The sequence below is a fragment of the Procambarus clarkii genome, chromosome 57 (genome assembly GCF_040958095.1).
Source record: "Procambarus clarkii isolate CNS0578487 chromosome 57, FALCON_Pclarkii_2.0, whole genome shotgun sequence".
Lineage (NCBI taxonomy): Eukaryota > Metazoa > Arthropoda > Malacostraca > Decapoda > Cambaridae > Procambarus > Procambarus clarkii.
Genome location: NC_091206.1, coordinates 25,488,740 through 25,506,421, shown reverse-complemented (window position 1 = coordinate 25,506,421; position 17,682 = coordinate 25,488,740).

The window sequence follows — 17,682 nt, the reverse complement described above, 5'->3', positions numbered from 1 at the left end:
CACCTGTACAGCACCCCCTGTTCCCCCCTCTTCCTCCCTGTTTCACCTGCACCACTCCCCCTGTTCCCACATCCCCATCCCTGTTTCACCTGTACAGCACCCCCTGTTCCCCCCCTCTTCCTCCCTGTTTCACCTGCACCACTCCCCCTGTTCCCTCTCTTCATTCCACCTCTAAATCCCGTATCCTCACCCCCCCCCCACCACCTTTGCACCTCTTCCTTTAACTTAAATCAGGACCAATAAACTTCTTTATGTGTTTAATTTAGTTTTTTCTAAGTACGGAAAAGTCTTCAGCCATCTCAAGCACTATTTTACAATTAACTTTAATTAAATTGGTAAGGGGGGGGGAGTGATATGAATAATTAATAATTATTCCTAAATCCTTTAGCTAAAGTCAACACTGACCAACCTATGCTCGTTCCCTACCCCAGACCATTCCCTCTACAAATACATTAATTTAGTAATAATAAGCCTTAATAATATATTAATAAATAAATTTTAAAATAAATCTGTGTATGGCTGCAGCCTCCAGCATGTGGCCTCATTACATAGACAGACATTCTCTTTATATATATATATATATATATATATATATATATATATATATATATATATATATATATATATATATATATATATATATAAATATATATATATATATATCAATTTACATAAATAAATATTCACTAATATATTCCTTTAAAATTGACACAAGCGGATTAAGGCGTCCTGTACATACCAGTTGCATTGCTCCTGGCAGTATGGGTTCAAGTCACTTCTGGCATGTGAGTTTTCAGTTGCATGTAGTCCAGGGGACCATTAAGGCTTGTTCACATGTTTATATATATATATATATATATATATATATATATATATATATATATATATATATATATATATATATATATATATATTTAAAAAATCTGTCATATTTGTAAATTAAATAATAAATATTTAATTATTAAATTTAATTTAATTTGTTTTATTAATATAATTATTTAATAATTTAATAAAATAATAATTTATTAAAAAACATTAATTTGATTATTTATTTAATAAAATTAAATAATAAATAATAAATTAAATATTTATATATACTTGTGTGTCCAGGAGGCCATCTGTGTCCCCTCAGATGGTCTCCCTTATCACAGTTTGTGTCTATGGATGTGTGTCTGTGTGTGAGTGTGTATATCCCTGTGAGTGTCCGGGCGAGTGTGTGTGAGTGTGAGTGTCCCTGTGAGTGTCCGGGTGCGTGTGTGTCCATCCTGTGGGTCCAGGAGGCCATCTGTGTCCCCTCAGATGGTCTCCCTTATCACAGTCTATGGGTGTGTGTGAGTGTGAGTGCCCTGTGAGTGTTCGGGTGAGGGTGTGTGTGTGAGTGTCCGGGTTTATGTGAGGTTTGGTTCAAGGGAAACATCCCTCCCCCCCCCCCCTTCCCTTATTCCCACCGTGGGTTCGAATCCCAGGTGATTAGACCTGCTCTAGGTCCATGGATCCAAGATATCCATCCGTGGGCCCAACGGATTTCACCCCTTCCCCACTTTCCAAGGGCCAGGCCAATTCCAGCTATCCAGGGAACCTGTCGAAACAGAGGCAGCTACAGGAGGGGACACACAAATATTTGTGCCCTGCAGTTACACAACCGTTCCGACAGACTCGATCGCAATCTATCCAGATGAGAACACGATCTCTTCCGACTAGACCACGCTGGAGTCGCTGTATGTCTCAAATTTGGTTCCTTTATTTATAGTTAGTATTTTTGGTGAATTAATTGATTTGTTTTAATTTTTTATTGATTTAGGTAGAACGATTTGGGGAGTTGGGGGGGGGGAGGAGGGGGAGGGGGGGTTGTGTGTGTAATGGATTTTCGAGATCGTGGTTGGTTAGTATTTATCTAGTTGTGTTCACCTAGTTATGCTTGCGAGGGTTGAGCTCTACTCTTTCGGCCCGCCTCTCAACTGTCAATCAATCAATTATTACTAACTAATAAAAAACATTCCACACACACACACCCAGGAAGCAGCCCGTAACAGCTGTCTAACGCCCAGGTACATATTTACTGCTAGGTAACAGGGGCATCAGAATGATAGAAACTCTGCTGATTTCCGTTTGTTCCATCACCGTGGGATCGAATGAGCTACGATTACGAGTCGAGAGCGACGTCCACTCAGCTATGAAGCCCCCTAGTTTGCGAATTGGTGCAAAAGATAATTTGGGAGAGGTTAAGGGAAAGGAATGATGTTTGGTGGCTTTGAGAGCTTTGGATGGGAGGGGGGTTGGCAGTTATGAATTAAAATTGTTAATTATTTAAGATAGGATATATATGCAAAAGACGTTGCGAGATATAGTAAAAAAAGTGTTTCTGACTGAGGTTAGGTACTGTGGGATTGACTTGTATGTTAGGAAAAAGAACACTTAATAAAAACATAGATGATCTTTTTAAATATTTCTTAGCAAATAGTTGCAAATTATTGTGTGAAAAGCATATGGTTCCCCTACCCTACACAAACACACGTGAGCACAATTAGTCCACGGGATTCAGAGAGAGTGAGAGTGAACAGCGAAATAGTAACAAAAAATGTGACAATGAGGGGAAACTATGTCATTCAAACTGTTACGGACCCGAGTCCAGCGTCCGAGCAAGGAGCAGTAACAACTACGCCATCTGTGGGTCAGCTCCCGAAACCCCCGCCTAACGAACGACGACACCTAGTGAGGACAGCGTGTACTGGCCTCGAGGACCAGTTTCCAGTCTGGTTCAGCACTCAACACCGCCGCTCCTGACCTCTGGTGAGGTGGTGCTCCGACGACAGCGCCATCTATGGAGTGGATACGTCAGGCGTTAGTATCTGAGCCTGTGAGTGTGGTGTATTAGTGTCCCGGTTATTAATGACGTGTCTGCTTACAGAGCCGACCTGGGACCACTGTGTTGAAGGTGGAGTCAGTCTACCCGAGGCAGCCAGTCTCCATACTGTGAAGTTTGCTGCAGCTGTCGTGACGTCGTCCCCCCGGAAGAACACTGTGGTGTGTTAAGCCTGCCAGTGGAGTGGCAGTGGAAGGATTTACCCGGGACCGACGGTTGGAGACGATAATCCACTGGGGTATTGAGGACAGGAGGGTGATTGGTGATATCACACGAGACTCCTGTCTAGGGCGTACCCCTTTTATCGTTCGTGGAGTGGCCGTACCAGCCTTGGTGGCTCAGTACCTGCCAGCAGACCTGCTGGACGTGTGGTTGACGGCCTCCACGACGGTGCCCCCAGTGGACCTGTGTTGTGGCTGACCTGTGGCCAGGGTAGACTCGGCGTTCTCAGAGGACACGTCTTGAGGCCACGAAGAAAGCACCGCGGACTCAGCACCTAGCTTCGAGGATCCATAGTCTCCAGTAGAAGACTACAGTGTTGATCCCCTTTGTAAAGTGTTAATACCCCTCCCCCTTGTGTACTCTTTTATTATATATATTAAACGGTGAAGGTGAAAATTATATTATATTAAGTTCTTAGCTTTCTTTCCCTACTCCCTTTAAGTTACTTGCGTCACGGATCGCATCCCTTGATAGCCTCTACTGGCTTGGGGCCGGATATATATCTTCCTCTAACTACATCAGAGTAAGAACCCCGTTGCGTGCCGAGAGGGCCGTAACATAATTGGCATCCCCAGCGGGATCCGACCCCTTGTTAAGTATGTTTGACAGGGGTGGTGAAGTGGCGTAATCCCTGTATATAATTCCCCCTGTGTGACGATTGTGACGTTATACGTCCTGTGCGGTGCTCAGTGACTAAGTGCGATATTGTGCAGTGCGGTGCTCGCTGTGATTAAGCGATTAAGTGCAATATTGACTAGTGCGGTGCTCAGTGATTTAGTGCAATATTGTAGAGCGAAGTGTTCGCTTGGACTCGGTGCAATATTGGGTAGTGCGGTGCCCGGAGTGATTACGTGCAATATTGGCAAGTGCAGTGTTTGGTGCAATATTGGCGTAGAACAGTGCTCGGTGCGTTAAGTGCTAACGTGTACACGGTGTGTTAAGTGCTCGTTAAGTGTTCCATCTGTGACAATGGCAGACAAAGCTACCATCGATGATCTGGACGATGTTCAGGCTTTTCTGAACAGAGTGGACTGTCTTGCCAGATTAAAGTATCTGAGCAAACCGGAACTTGTACTAGTGAGCGCCTACCTGGAGATCAAGATCCGTGCCAGTGATTCCCGTGTGGAGATCTTGTCCAAGGTTCACCGGCACCTGAAGGCAGAAGAGAAACAGGAAGGCGAGACTCCTAGTACAAGGGAAGGTGAGGAGATAGCTTCCACGGAAAAGGAAGATAAGGGCAGCGACGTTGACAGCGATGCAGGTGAGCTTAATATCAGCCTCCTAACAGTCAAGATGCGTGCCCTGGAAATTAATCGGGAAATTGAGTGGAAGAAGTTAGAAATGGAACGAGAATTAAAAGATAAAGAAATGGAGATGAAAGAAAAAGAATTGGCGATGAGGCGTTTAGAATTAGAAAGAGAAGAGAAACGAGAGAGACAAGATAAAGAATTAGAGATGAGACGTTTAGAATTAGAAGAAAGGAAAGCAGAACGAGAAAGAGAAGAGAAACGAGAGAGAGAAGAACGAGAAAGAGAAGAGAGACGAGAGAGAGAAGAACGAGAAAGAGAGAGAGAAGAACGAGACAGGCAAGAACGACAGGACAAAGAGGAAAGAGAGAGACAACATGAACTAGAAGTTTTGCGATTAGGCGGTGGTCGGAGGCAAACGACGGACACCAGTAGTTTCGATCCGGTAAGAAACATTAAAATGGTCCCCAAATTCCATGAGAAGGAAGTGTCAAAATTCTTTGCAGCCTTCGAGAAAGTCGCTGCCTCTTTGGAGTGGCCAAGGGAGAATTGGGCCATCATGATACAGTCAGTCTTGACTGGGAAGGCCCAAATCGCCTACTCTACGTTATCCCTTGACGACTCCGGCGATTACGATATGGTGAAGAAAGTTGTGCTCATGGCGTACCAATTGGTACCTGAGGCGTACAGGCAAAAGTTCAGAAACCTGAAGAAGACCTCAGAGCACACTTTCACAGAGTTCGCCACGATCAAGGAGCGACTTTTTCAAGAATGGTGTGCCTCTCGGAAGGTGGAGACCAGGGAAGACCTCGAACAGCTGATTCTGCTCGAAGACTTCAAGGATTGTTTGTCTGGAGACCTCAAGACATACTTAGAAGAGCAGCAGGTGGAGACCTTGAGTGCAGCAGCCACCATGGCTGAAGAGTATATCCTGACTCATAGGCCGTCTGCTAAGTACGTCCCGAGGAATTACCAGCGCCGGTTTGATAGACCTCACGACGAAGAAGAAGAAAGACCCGTCCCACGAAGCGCTAAGAAGACGCCCCCAAGTAGCCCCCGAAGAACAAGTCCTAGTAGTCCGAAACACCGTAGTCCAAGGAGGAATATGGTGTGCTGGACTTGTGGGCAGAAAGGGCACATAGCTGCTAGGTGCCGAGGCAGAAGAGGTGGCAGCGCACGTAGGGAGGTGATGATGATGAGCTGTGTTACACCACCAGTAGGAAACCAGTCTACGACGACGCAGGAAGGACCAAGTTTGTTGGCCCCTCACACTTCAACCGGGTATGTATCGAGTGATCATACTGGTAGATCTGTAGTAGTGCTCAGAGATAGTGGAGCAGCCCAGTCCCTGATCGTGAAGAACTCGGTACCCGAGGGAGTAAGTGTGAACGGGAGACAAGAGGTTGTCCTGGTTGGGTTTCCAAGGACGCAGTACATCTCGACTCGCCTTATTTCAGCGGCACATGTGCGTTGGCAGTAGTCGATACCCTCCCTGTGGCTGGGATTGACGTGGTACTAGCCAACGACTTGGTGACCGATTGGAGCACCAATCGTCCCAAGGTTGCGGACGAGTCTACCAGAACAGCAAGGTCGGAGGTGACAACAGGCAATGGTAATGTCCAGGTAAAGACAGACACGGATTTGAACATGTCTAATTTGTCCTCTCACCCGCAGATCGATGATATTCTAGCAGTATCCCCTGATTCTCTCGACAAGGAACATGAGGTTACGATGGCAGAAGTACCTGAGCTAGAAAAGAGGCCTTGTGTGCAGACACCCACGGATACCAACGAGTCTGGAGCGAAGGCTGAGGTGTGCTTGCGGTATGGCAAGTTACAGTGTGTAGTGGACCAGCCAGAGATTCCCCAGACGTCAGAGGTATGTTCTAAAGGTCTAGTGCCCTCTTTGGTCCAAGCCAGGCTAGTGGATGGTGCCGGCTATGGACATGACAAGCTCAGGAAACTTATCCCTCGACTTACCAAATGTTTCCTATCGGTATTTTGTTTGTTTTTCGTATGTGTTCTCGTTTGTGCTCTCAGTGAGGACCGGTGGACGACCCGACGAATGATGGCTCCCATGAACATCGTGAAGAGGTCCCAGGGATTGGAGATTTGTACTGCAGGTGTTGCAGTTGAAGGAGGGACCTGGAAGGTGATAATTGATACTGGAGGTACGACATGTGATAATATGAGTGACTGTTTCCGACAGGTTGACACCCCCCGCGTGACTGCTGAGCCTCAATGCAGCGTTATGTGGAACGATGGTCGACCTGACGGTGGCAGAGCGAATGCCACCTGCGACGTACGAACAGCCCCGTTGGGACTAGGTGTGGACCTAGTAGAGTATGCTGTAAGTACTGTTTTACTCGCGGTCGCTATCACTCTGAATTATCAGACCCCTGTATTCCAGGTTCCTGTCTCCCTGAAGGACCATCGGACCGGTACCAGAAATGCCGTCTGTGATCAGCCATCATCGATGCCACTACACAGGGAAGTGTCGAGTCGCCCCAGATCGTGTCTACACCGATCCTTACTCGAGAGATGTGAGATGATGCCCCTGTTTGCCATCGCAGAGGAGGTGTGGAAGATTACGTCAGGCAGGTCATCGCCTGCCATTTTCAAGCTCCCTTTGTGCCAGAGTTTCTCGGTAGAAAAGTTCCGTGGACAAGACAGCCTCATCTCTCCAGTTCATAGTATAAGTAAGTCCATTTGGAGTTGTGTCGCCCTGCTAATTTGGTTTGTGTTTCTTTTTATAGAACCCCAAACCAAATTCTTTTTGGTGGGGAGGTGTTACGGACCCGAGTCCAGCGTCCGAGCAAGGAGCAGTAACAACTACGCCATCTGTGGGTCAGCTCCCGAAACCCCCGCCAAACGAACGACGACACCTAGTGAGGACAGCGTGTACTGGCCTCGAGGACCAGTTTCCAGTCTGGTTCAGCACTCAACACCGCCGCTCCTGACCTCTGGTGAGATGGTGCTCCGACGACAGCGCCATCTATGGAGTGGATACGTCAGGCGTTAGTATCTGAGCCTGTGAGTGTGGTGTATTAGTGTCCCGGTTATTAATGACGTGTCTGCTTACAGAGCCGACCTGGGACCACTGTGTTGAAGGTGGAGTCAGTCTACCCGAGGCAGCCAGTCTCCATACTGTGAAGTTTGCTGCAGCTGTCGTGACGTCGTCCCCCCGGAAGAACACTGTGGTGTGTTAAGCCTGCCAGTGGAGTGGCAGTGGAAGGATTTACCCGGGACCGACGGTTGGAGACGATAATCCACTGGGGTATTGAGGACAGGAGGGTGATTGGTGATATCACACGAGACTCCTGTCTAGGGCGTACCCCTTTTATCGTTCGTGGAGTGGCCGTACCAGCCTTGGTGGCTCAGTACCTGCCAGCAGACCTGCTGGACGTGTGGTTGACGGCCTCCACGACGGTGCCCCCAGTGGACCTGTGTTGTGGCTGACCTGTGGCCAGGGTAGACTCGGCGTTCTCAGAGGACACGTCTTGAGGCCACGAAGAAAGCACCGCGGACTCAGCACCTAGCTTCGAGGATCCATAGTCTCCAGTAGAAGACTACAGTGTTGATCCCCTTTGTAAAGTGTTAATACCCCTCCCCCTTGTGTACTCTTTTATTATATATATTAAACGGTGAAGGTGAAAATTATATTATATTAAGTTCTTAGCTTTCTTTCCCTACTCCCTTCAAGTTACTTGCGTCACGGATCGCATCCCTTGATAGCCTCTACTGGCTTGGGGCCGGATATATATCTTCCTCTAACTACATCAGAGTAAGAACCCCGTTGCGTCCCGAGAGGGCCGTAACACAAACGTATAAATGTTAACCATATAAATTACAGTAACACTAACCGAGCGTCCACATACATATTCCAATCAATTTACATAAATAAACATTCACTAATATATTCCTTTAAAATGGACACACGCAGATAGTTGCAGTACACATGTCAGTTCAATTACTGGTACACATAAACACTCATAGCTGGACGTGTCTGTCCATCTTGACAATAGTAGACATGTAACAAAAAATGTGACAATAATGGGAAACTATGTCATTCAAACGTATAAATGTTAACCATATAAATTACAGTAACACTAATCGCGCGCACACGTACATATGTCAATCAATTTACATAAATACACATTCACTAATGTGTACCTTTAAAATGGACACATACAGATAATTACCGTACACATGTCAGTTCAATTACAGGTACACATACACACACATAGCTTCACGTGTCTGTCGGTCTTGACAATAGTACACATGGATACGCACACAAAACAGTCCATTATCAATTAATGTGTGTGTGTGTGTGTGTGTATTTATTTTCTCCTTGTATTTATTACATGTATCTGCAGAATCGAGTTATTAGCTCTTGGACCCCGCCTATCAAATATATGTATTTTTCCTTTTTTTAATATCTACTACATCTATTTCTCTCTAACACACACACACACACACACACACACACACACACACACACACACACACACACACACACACACACACACACACACACACACACAAACTGGAGGCCTACCGTCTAAACGGAGAGTGTTCGTTGGTTATAATCCTAATGGTCCCATATCGAATCTCAGTTGATGCAATGGCAAATCGACAGATATTCTTTAACCTGATTCGCCTGTTCACCGGCTCCCCTCCGACCGGGGAGCCAGTCGGCCGAGCGGACAGCACACTGGACACTGGACTTGTGATCCTGTGGTCCCGGGTTCGATTCCGGGCGCCGCCGAGAAACAATGGGCAGAGTTTCTTTCACCCTGTGCCCCTGTTACCTTGCAGTAAAACAGGTACCTGGGTGTTAGTCAGCTGTCACGGGCTGCTTCCTGGGGGTGGAGGCCTGGTCGAGGACCGGACCCCGGGGACACTAAAGCCCCCTAATCATCTCAAGAAGAACCTCAAGAGATAAGCACAAATGAATCCATCAACCTATCTACTTATATCTGTCAATCCATCAATCTATCTTCCCATAAACCAACCATTTATCATTATATACATTTATATTCCATTTATCCGTCCATCAACTCTTCTGTCTATCCATCCATCTACTCATATGTCTTTCCATCCATCAGATAGACGGATGCATCTATGCATCCGTCTATCCGTCAATGTATATATTTAGCAATCAATGTAAACATCCATCTATCTACTTATATAAATTCTCCTTTAATCCCTGTTTCACCTGCACCACTCCCCCTGTTCCCCCATCCCCATCCCTGTTTCACCTGCACCACTCCCCCTGTTCCCCCATCCCCATCCCTGTTTCACCTGCACCACTCCCCCCTGTTTCTGCATCCCTGTTTCACCTGCACCACTCCCCCTGTTCCCCCATCCCCATCCCTGTTTCACCTGCACCACTCCCCCTGTTCCCCCATCCCCATCCCTGTTTCACTTGCACCACTCCCCCTGTTCCCCCATCCCCATCCCTGTTTCACCTGCACCACTCCCCCTGTTCCCCCATCCCCATCCCTGTTTCACCTGCACCACCCCCCCTGTTCCCCCATCCCCATCCCTGTTTCACCTGCACCACTCCCTCTGTTTCTCCCTCTTCATCCCTGTTTCACCTGCACCACTCCCCCCTGTTTCTCCCTCTTCATCCCTGTTTCACCTGCACCACTCCCCCTGTTCCCCCATCCCCATCCCTGTTTCACCTGTACAGCACCCCCTGTTCCCCCCTCTTCCTCCCTGTTTCACCTGCACCACTCCCCCTGTTCCCACATCCCCATCCCTGTTTCACCTGTACAGCACCCCCTGTTCCCCCCTCTTCCTCCCTGTTTCACCTGCACCACTCCCCCTGTTCCCTCTCTTCATTCCACCTCTAAATCCCGTATCCTCACCCCCCCCCCACCACCTTTGCACCTCTTCCTTTAACTTAAATCAGGACCAATAAACTTCTTTATGTGTTTAATTTAGTTTTTTTCTAAGTACGGAAAAGTCTTCAGCCATCTCAAGCACTATTTTACAATTAACTTTAATTAAATTGGTAAGGGGGGGGGGGAGTGATAAGAAAAATTAATAATTATTCCTAAATCCTTTAGCTAAAGTCAACACTGACCAACCTATGCTCCTTCCCTACCCCAGACCATTCCCTCTACAAATACATTAATTTAGTAATAATAAGCCTTAATAATATATTAATAAATAAATTTTAAAATAAATCTGTGTATGGCTGCAGCCTCCAGCATGTGGCCTCATTACATAGACAGACATTCTCTTTATATATATATATATATATATATATATATATATATATATATATATATATATATATATATATATATATATATATATATATATATATATATATATATATATATATATATATATATATCAATTTACATAAATAAATATTCACTAATATATTCCTTTAAAATTGACACAAGCGGATTAAGGCGTTCTGTACATACCAGTTGCATTGCTCCTGGCAGTATGGGTTCAAGTCACTTCTGGCATGTGAGTTTTCAGTTGCATGTAGTCCAGGGGACCATTAAGGCTTGTTCACATGTTTATATATATATATATATATATATATATATATATATATATATATATATATATATATATATATATATATATATATATATATATATATATATATATATATATATTTAAAAAATCTGTCATATTTGTAAATTAAATAATAAATATTTAATTATTAAATTTAATTTAATTTGTTTTATTAATATAATTATTTAATAATTTAATAAAATAATAATTTATTAAAAAACATTAATTTGATTATTTATTTAATAAAATTAAATAATAAATAATAAATTAAATATTGATATATACTTGTGTGTCCAGGAGGCCATCTGTGTCCCCTCAGATGGTCTCCCTTATCACAGTTTGTGTCTATGGATGTGTGTCTGTGTGTGAGTGTGTATATCCCTGTGAGTGTCCGGGCGAGTGTGTGTGAGTGTGAGTGTCCCTGTGAGTGTCCGGGTGCGTGTGTGTCCATCCTGTGGGTCCAGGAGGCCATCTGTGTCCCCTCAGATGGTCTCCCTTATCACAGTCTATGGGTGTGTGTGAGTGCCCCTGTGAGTGTTCGGGTGAGGGTGTGTGTGTGAGTGTCCGGGTTTATGTGAGGTTTGGTTCAAGGGAAACATCCCTCCCCCCCCCCCCTTCCCTTATTCCCACCGTGGGTTCGAATCCCAGGTGATTAGACCTGCTCTAGGTCCATGGATCCAAGATATCCATCCGTGGGCCCAACGGATTTCACCCCTTCCCCACTTTCCAAGGGCCAGGCCAATTCCAGCTATCCAGGGAACCTGTCGAAACAGAGGCAGCTACAGGAGGGGACACACAAATATTTGTGCCCTGCAGTTACACAACCGTTCCGACAGACTCGATCGCAATCTATCCAGATGAGAACACGATCTCTTCCGACTAGACCACGCTGGAGTCGCTGTATGTCTCAAATTTGGTTCCTTTATTTATAGTTAGTATTTTTGGTGAATTAATTGATTTGTTTTAATTTTTTATTGATTTAGGTAGAACGATTTGGGGAGTTGGGGGGGGGGGAGGAGGGGGAGGGGGGGTTGTGTGTGTAATGGATTTTCGAGATCGTGGTTGGTTAGTATTTATCTAGTTGTGTTCACCTAGTTATGCTTGCGAGGGTTGAGCTCTACTCTTTCGGCCCGCCTCTCAACTGTCAATCAATCAATTATTACTAACTAATAAAAAACATTCCACACACACACACCCAGGAAGCAGCCCGTAACAGCTGTCTAACGCCCAGGTACATATTTACTGCTAGGTAACAGGGGCATCAGAATGATAGAAACTCTGCTGATTTCCGTTTGTTCCATCACCGTGGGATCGAATGAGCTACGATTACGAGTCGAGAGCGACGTCCACTCAGCTATGAAGCCCCCTAGTTTGCGAATTGGTGCAAAAGATAATTTGGGAGAGGTTAAGGGAAAGGAATGATGTTTGGTGGCTTTGAGAGCTTTGGATGGGAGGGGGGTTGGCAGTTATGAATTAAAATTGTTAATTATTTAAGATAGGATATATATGCAAAAGACGTTGCGAGATATAGTAAAAAAAGTGTTTCTGACTGAGGTTAGGTACTGTGGGATTGACTTGTATGTTAGGAAAAAGAACACTTAATAAAAACATAGATGATCTTTTTAAATATTTCTTAGCAAATAGTTGCAAATTATTGTGTGAAAAGCATATGGTTCCCCTACCCTACACAAACACACGTGAGCACAATTAGTCCACGGGATTCAGAGAGAGTGAGAGTGAACAGCGAAATAGTAACAAAAAATGTGACAATGAGGGGAAACTATGTCATTCAAACGTATAAATGTTAACCATATAAATTACAGTAACACTAACCGAGCGTCCACATACATATTCCAATCAATTTACATAAATAAACATTCACTAATATATTCCTTTAAAATGGACACACGCAGATAGTTGCAGTACACATGTCAGTTCAATTACTGGTACACATAAACACTCATAGCTGGACGTGTCTGTCCATCTTGACAATAGTAGACATGTAACAAAAAATGTGACAATAATGGGAAACTATGTCATTCAAACGTATAAATGTTAACCATATAAATTACAGTAACACTAATCGCGCGCACACGTACATATGTCAATCAATTTACATAAATACACATTCACTAATGTGTACCTTTAAAATGGACACATACAGATAATTACCGTACACATGTCAGTTCAATTACAGGTACACATACACACACATAGCTTCACGTGTCTGTCGGTCTTGACAATAGTACACATGGATACGCACACAAAACAGTCCATTATCAATTAATGTGTGTGTGTGTGTGTGTATTTATTTTCTCCTTGTATTTATTACATGTATCTGCAGAATCGAGTTATTAGCTCTTGGACCCCGCCTATCAAATATATGTATTTTTCCTTTTTTTAATATCTACTACATCTATTTCTCTCTAACACACACACACACACACACACACACACACACACACACACACACACACACACACACACACACACACACACACACAAACTGGAGGCCTACCGTCTAAACGGAGAGTGTTCGTTGGTTATAATCCTAATGGTCCCATATCGAATCTCAGTTGATGCAATGGCAAATCGACAGATATTCTTTAACCTGATTCGCCTGTTCACCGGCTCCCCTCCGACCGGGGAGCCAGTCGGCCGAGCGGACAGCACACTGGACACTGGACTTGTGATCCTGTGGTCCCGGGTTCGATTCCGGGCGCCGCCGAGAAACAATGGGCAGAGTTTCTTTCACCCTGTGCGCCTGTTACCTTGCAGTAAAACAGGTACCTGGGTGTTAGTCAGCTGTCACGGGCTGCTTCCTGGGGGTGGAGGCCTGGTCGAGGACCGGACCCCGGGGACACTAAAGCCCCCTAATCATCTCAAGAAGAACCTCAAGAGATAAGCACAAATGAATCCATCAACCTATCTACTTATATCTGTCAATCCATCAATCTATCTTCCCATAAACCAACCATTTATCATTATATACATTTATATTCCATTTATCCGTCCATCAACTCTTCTGTCTATCCATCCATCTACTCATATGTCTTTCCATCCATCAGATAGACGGATGCATCTATGCATCCGTCTATCCGTCAATGTATATATTTAGCAATCAATGTAAACATCCATCTATCTACTTATATAAATTCTCCTTTAATCCCTGTTTCACCTGCACCACTCCCCCTGTTCCCCCATCCCCATCCCTGTTTCACCTGCACCACTCCCCCTGTTCCCCCATCCCCATCCCTGTTTCACCTGCACCACTCCCCCCTGTTTCTGCATCCCTGTTTCACCTGCACCACTCCCCCTGTTCCCCCATCCCCATCCCTGTTTCACCTGCACCACTCCCCCTGTTCCCCCATCCCCATCCCTGTTTCACTTGCACCACTCCCCCTGTTCCCCCATCCCCATCCCTGTTTCACCTGCACCACTCCCCCTGTTCCCCCATCCCCATCCCTGTTTCACCTGCACCACCCCCCCTGTTCCCCCATCCCCATCCCTGTTTCACCTGCACCACTCCCTCTGTTTCTCCCTCTTCATCCCTGTTTCACCTGCACCACTCCACCCTGTTTCTCCCTCTTCATCCCTGTTTCACCTGCACCACTCCCCCTGTTCCCCCATCCCCATCCCTGTTTCACCTGTACAGCACCCCCTGTTCCCCCCTCTTCCTCCCTGTTTCACCTGCACCACTCCCCCTGTTCCCACATCCCCATCCCTGTTTCACCTGTACAGCACCCCCTGTTCCCCCCTCTTCCTCCCTGTTTCACCTGCACCACTCCCCCTGTTCCCTCTCTTCATTCCACCTCTAAATCCCGTATCCTCACCCCCCCCCCCACCACCTTTGCACCTCTTCCTTTAACTTAAATCAGGACCAATAAACTTCTTTATGTGTTTAATTTAGTTTTTTCTAAGTACGGAAAAGTCTTCAGCCATCTCAAGCACTATTTTACAATTAACTTTAATTAAATTGGTAAGGGGGGGGGAGTGATAAGAATAATTAATAATTATTCCTAAATCCTTTAGCTAAAGTCAACACTGACCAACCTATGCTCGTTCCCTACCCCAGACCATTCCCTCTACAAATACATTAATTTAGTAATAATAAGCCTTAATAATATATTAATAAATAAATTTTAAAATAAATCTGTTTATGGCTGCAGCCTCCAGCATGTGGCCTCATTACATAGACAGACATTCTCTTTATATATATATATATATATATATATATATATATATATATATATATATATATATATATATATATATATATATAAATATATATATATATATCAATTTACATAAATAAATATTCACTAATATGTTCCTTTAAAATTGACACAAGCGGATTAAGGCGTCCTGTACATACCAGTTGCATTGCTCCTGGCAGTATGGGTTCAAGTCACTTCTGGCATGTGAGTTTTCAGTTGCATGTAGTCCAGGGGACCATTAAGGCTTGTTCACATGTTTATATATATATATATATATATATATATATATATATATATATATATATATATATATATATATATATATATATATATATATATATATATATATATATATATATATATATATATATATATTTAAAAAATCTGTCATATTTGTAAATTAAATAATAAATATTTAATTATTAAATTTAATTTAATTTGTTTTATTAATATAATTATTTAATAATTTAATAAAATAATAATTTATTAAAAAAACATTAATTTGATTATTTATTTAATAAAATTAAATAATAAATAATAAATTAAATATTGATATATACTTGTGTGTCCAGGAGGCCATCTGTGTCCCCTCAGATGGTCTCCCTTATCACAGTTTGTGTCTATGGATGTGTGTCTGTGTGTGAGTGTGTATATCCCTGTGAGTGTCCGGGCGAGTGTGTGTGAGTGTGAGTGTCCCTGTGAGTGTCCGGGTGCGTGTGTGTCCATCCTGTGGGTCCAGGAAGCCATCTGTGTCCCCTCAGATGGTCTCCCTTATCACAGTCTATGGGTGTGTGTGAGTGTGAGTGCCCCTGTGAGTGTTCGGGTGAGGGTGTGTGTGTGAGTGTCCGGGTTTATGTGAGGTTTGGTTCAAGGGAAACATCCCTCCCCCCCCCCTTCCCTTATTCCCACCGTGGGTTCGAATCCCAGGTGATTAGACCTGCTCTAGGTCCATGGATCCAAGATATCCATCCGTGGGCCCAACGGATTTCACCCCTTCCCCACTTTCCAAGGGCCAGGCCAATTCCAGCTATCCAGGGAACCTGTCGAAACAGAGGCAGCTACAGGAGGGGACACACAAATATTTGTGCCCTGCAGTTACACAACCGTTCCGACAGACTCGATCGCAATCTATCCAGATGAGAACACGATCTCTTCCGACTAGACCACGCTGGAGTCGCTGTATGTCTCAAATTTGGTTCCTTTATTTATAGTTAGTATTTTTGGTGAATTAATTGATTTGTTTTAATTTTTTATTGATTTAGGTAGAACGATTTGGGGAGTTGGGGGGGGGGGGAGGAGGGGGAGGGGGGGTTGTGTGTGTAATGGATTTTCGAGATCGTGGTTGGTTAGTATTTATCTAGTTGTGTTCACCTAGTTATGCTTGCGAGGGTTGAGCTCTACTCTTTCGGCCCGCCTCTCAACTGTCAATCAATCAATTATTACTAACTAATAAAAAACATTCCACACACACACACCCAGGAAGCAGCCCGTAACAGCTGTCTAACGCCCAGGTACATATTTACTGCTAGGTAACAGGGGCATCAGAATGATAGAAACTCTGCTGATTTCCGTTTGTTCCATCACCATGGGATCGAATGAGCTACGATTACGAGTCGAGAGCGACGTCCACTCAGCTATAAAGCCCCCTAGTTTGTGAATTGGTGCAAAAGATAATTTGGGAGAGGTTAAGGGAAAGGAATGATGTTTGGTGGCTTTGAAAGCTTTGGATGGGAGGGGGGTTGCCAGTTATGAATTAAAATTGTTAATTATTTAAGATAGGATATATATGCAAAAGACGTTGCGAGATATAGTAAAAAAAGTGTTTCTGACTGAGGTTAGGTACTGTGTGATTGACTTGTATGTTAGTGTTACGGCCCTCTCGGGACGCAACGGGGTTCTTACTCTGATGTTGTTAGAGGAAGTTATATCCGACCCCAAGCCAGTAGTGGCTATCAAGGGATGTGATCCGTGACGCAAGTAACTTAAAGGGGGTAGGGAAAGAAAGTTAAGAACTTAAGACTATAATTATCACCATCACCAAATAAATAATATATAAAATAGTGCACAGGGGAAGGGGTATTAACACTGTACAAGGGAATTGTCTTCGTACTGAAGAATCGCACAATCGTCTTCTCCTGAAGACTCTGGTTCAACTCTCTCGGTGCTGAGTCCTCGGTGCTTCCGTGGCCACACAACGAATCCTCTGAGAAGTTGAGCCTACCCTGGCCACAGGTCAGCCAAAACACAGGTCCACTGGGGGCACCGCCGTGGAGGCCGTCAACCACACGTCCAGCTGGTCTGCTGGCAGGTTCCGGATCAGCAAGGCTGGTCAGGCCACTCCACGAACGATATAAGGGGAACGCTCAAGACAGGAGCCTCGTGTGACACCACAAAATCACTCTCCTGTCCTCAATACCCCAGTGGATAAACGTCTCCAGCAGTCGGTCCCGGGAACGACGATCCTTTCAACTGCCACTCCACTGGCAGGGTAACACCACAGTGTTCTTCCGGGGGACGACTTCACAGCTGCTGCAGCAAAGCACACGGTATGGAGACGGCTGCCTCGGGTAGACTCTCTCAACTTCCATGAC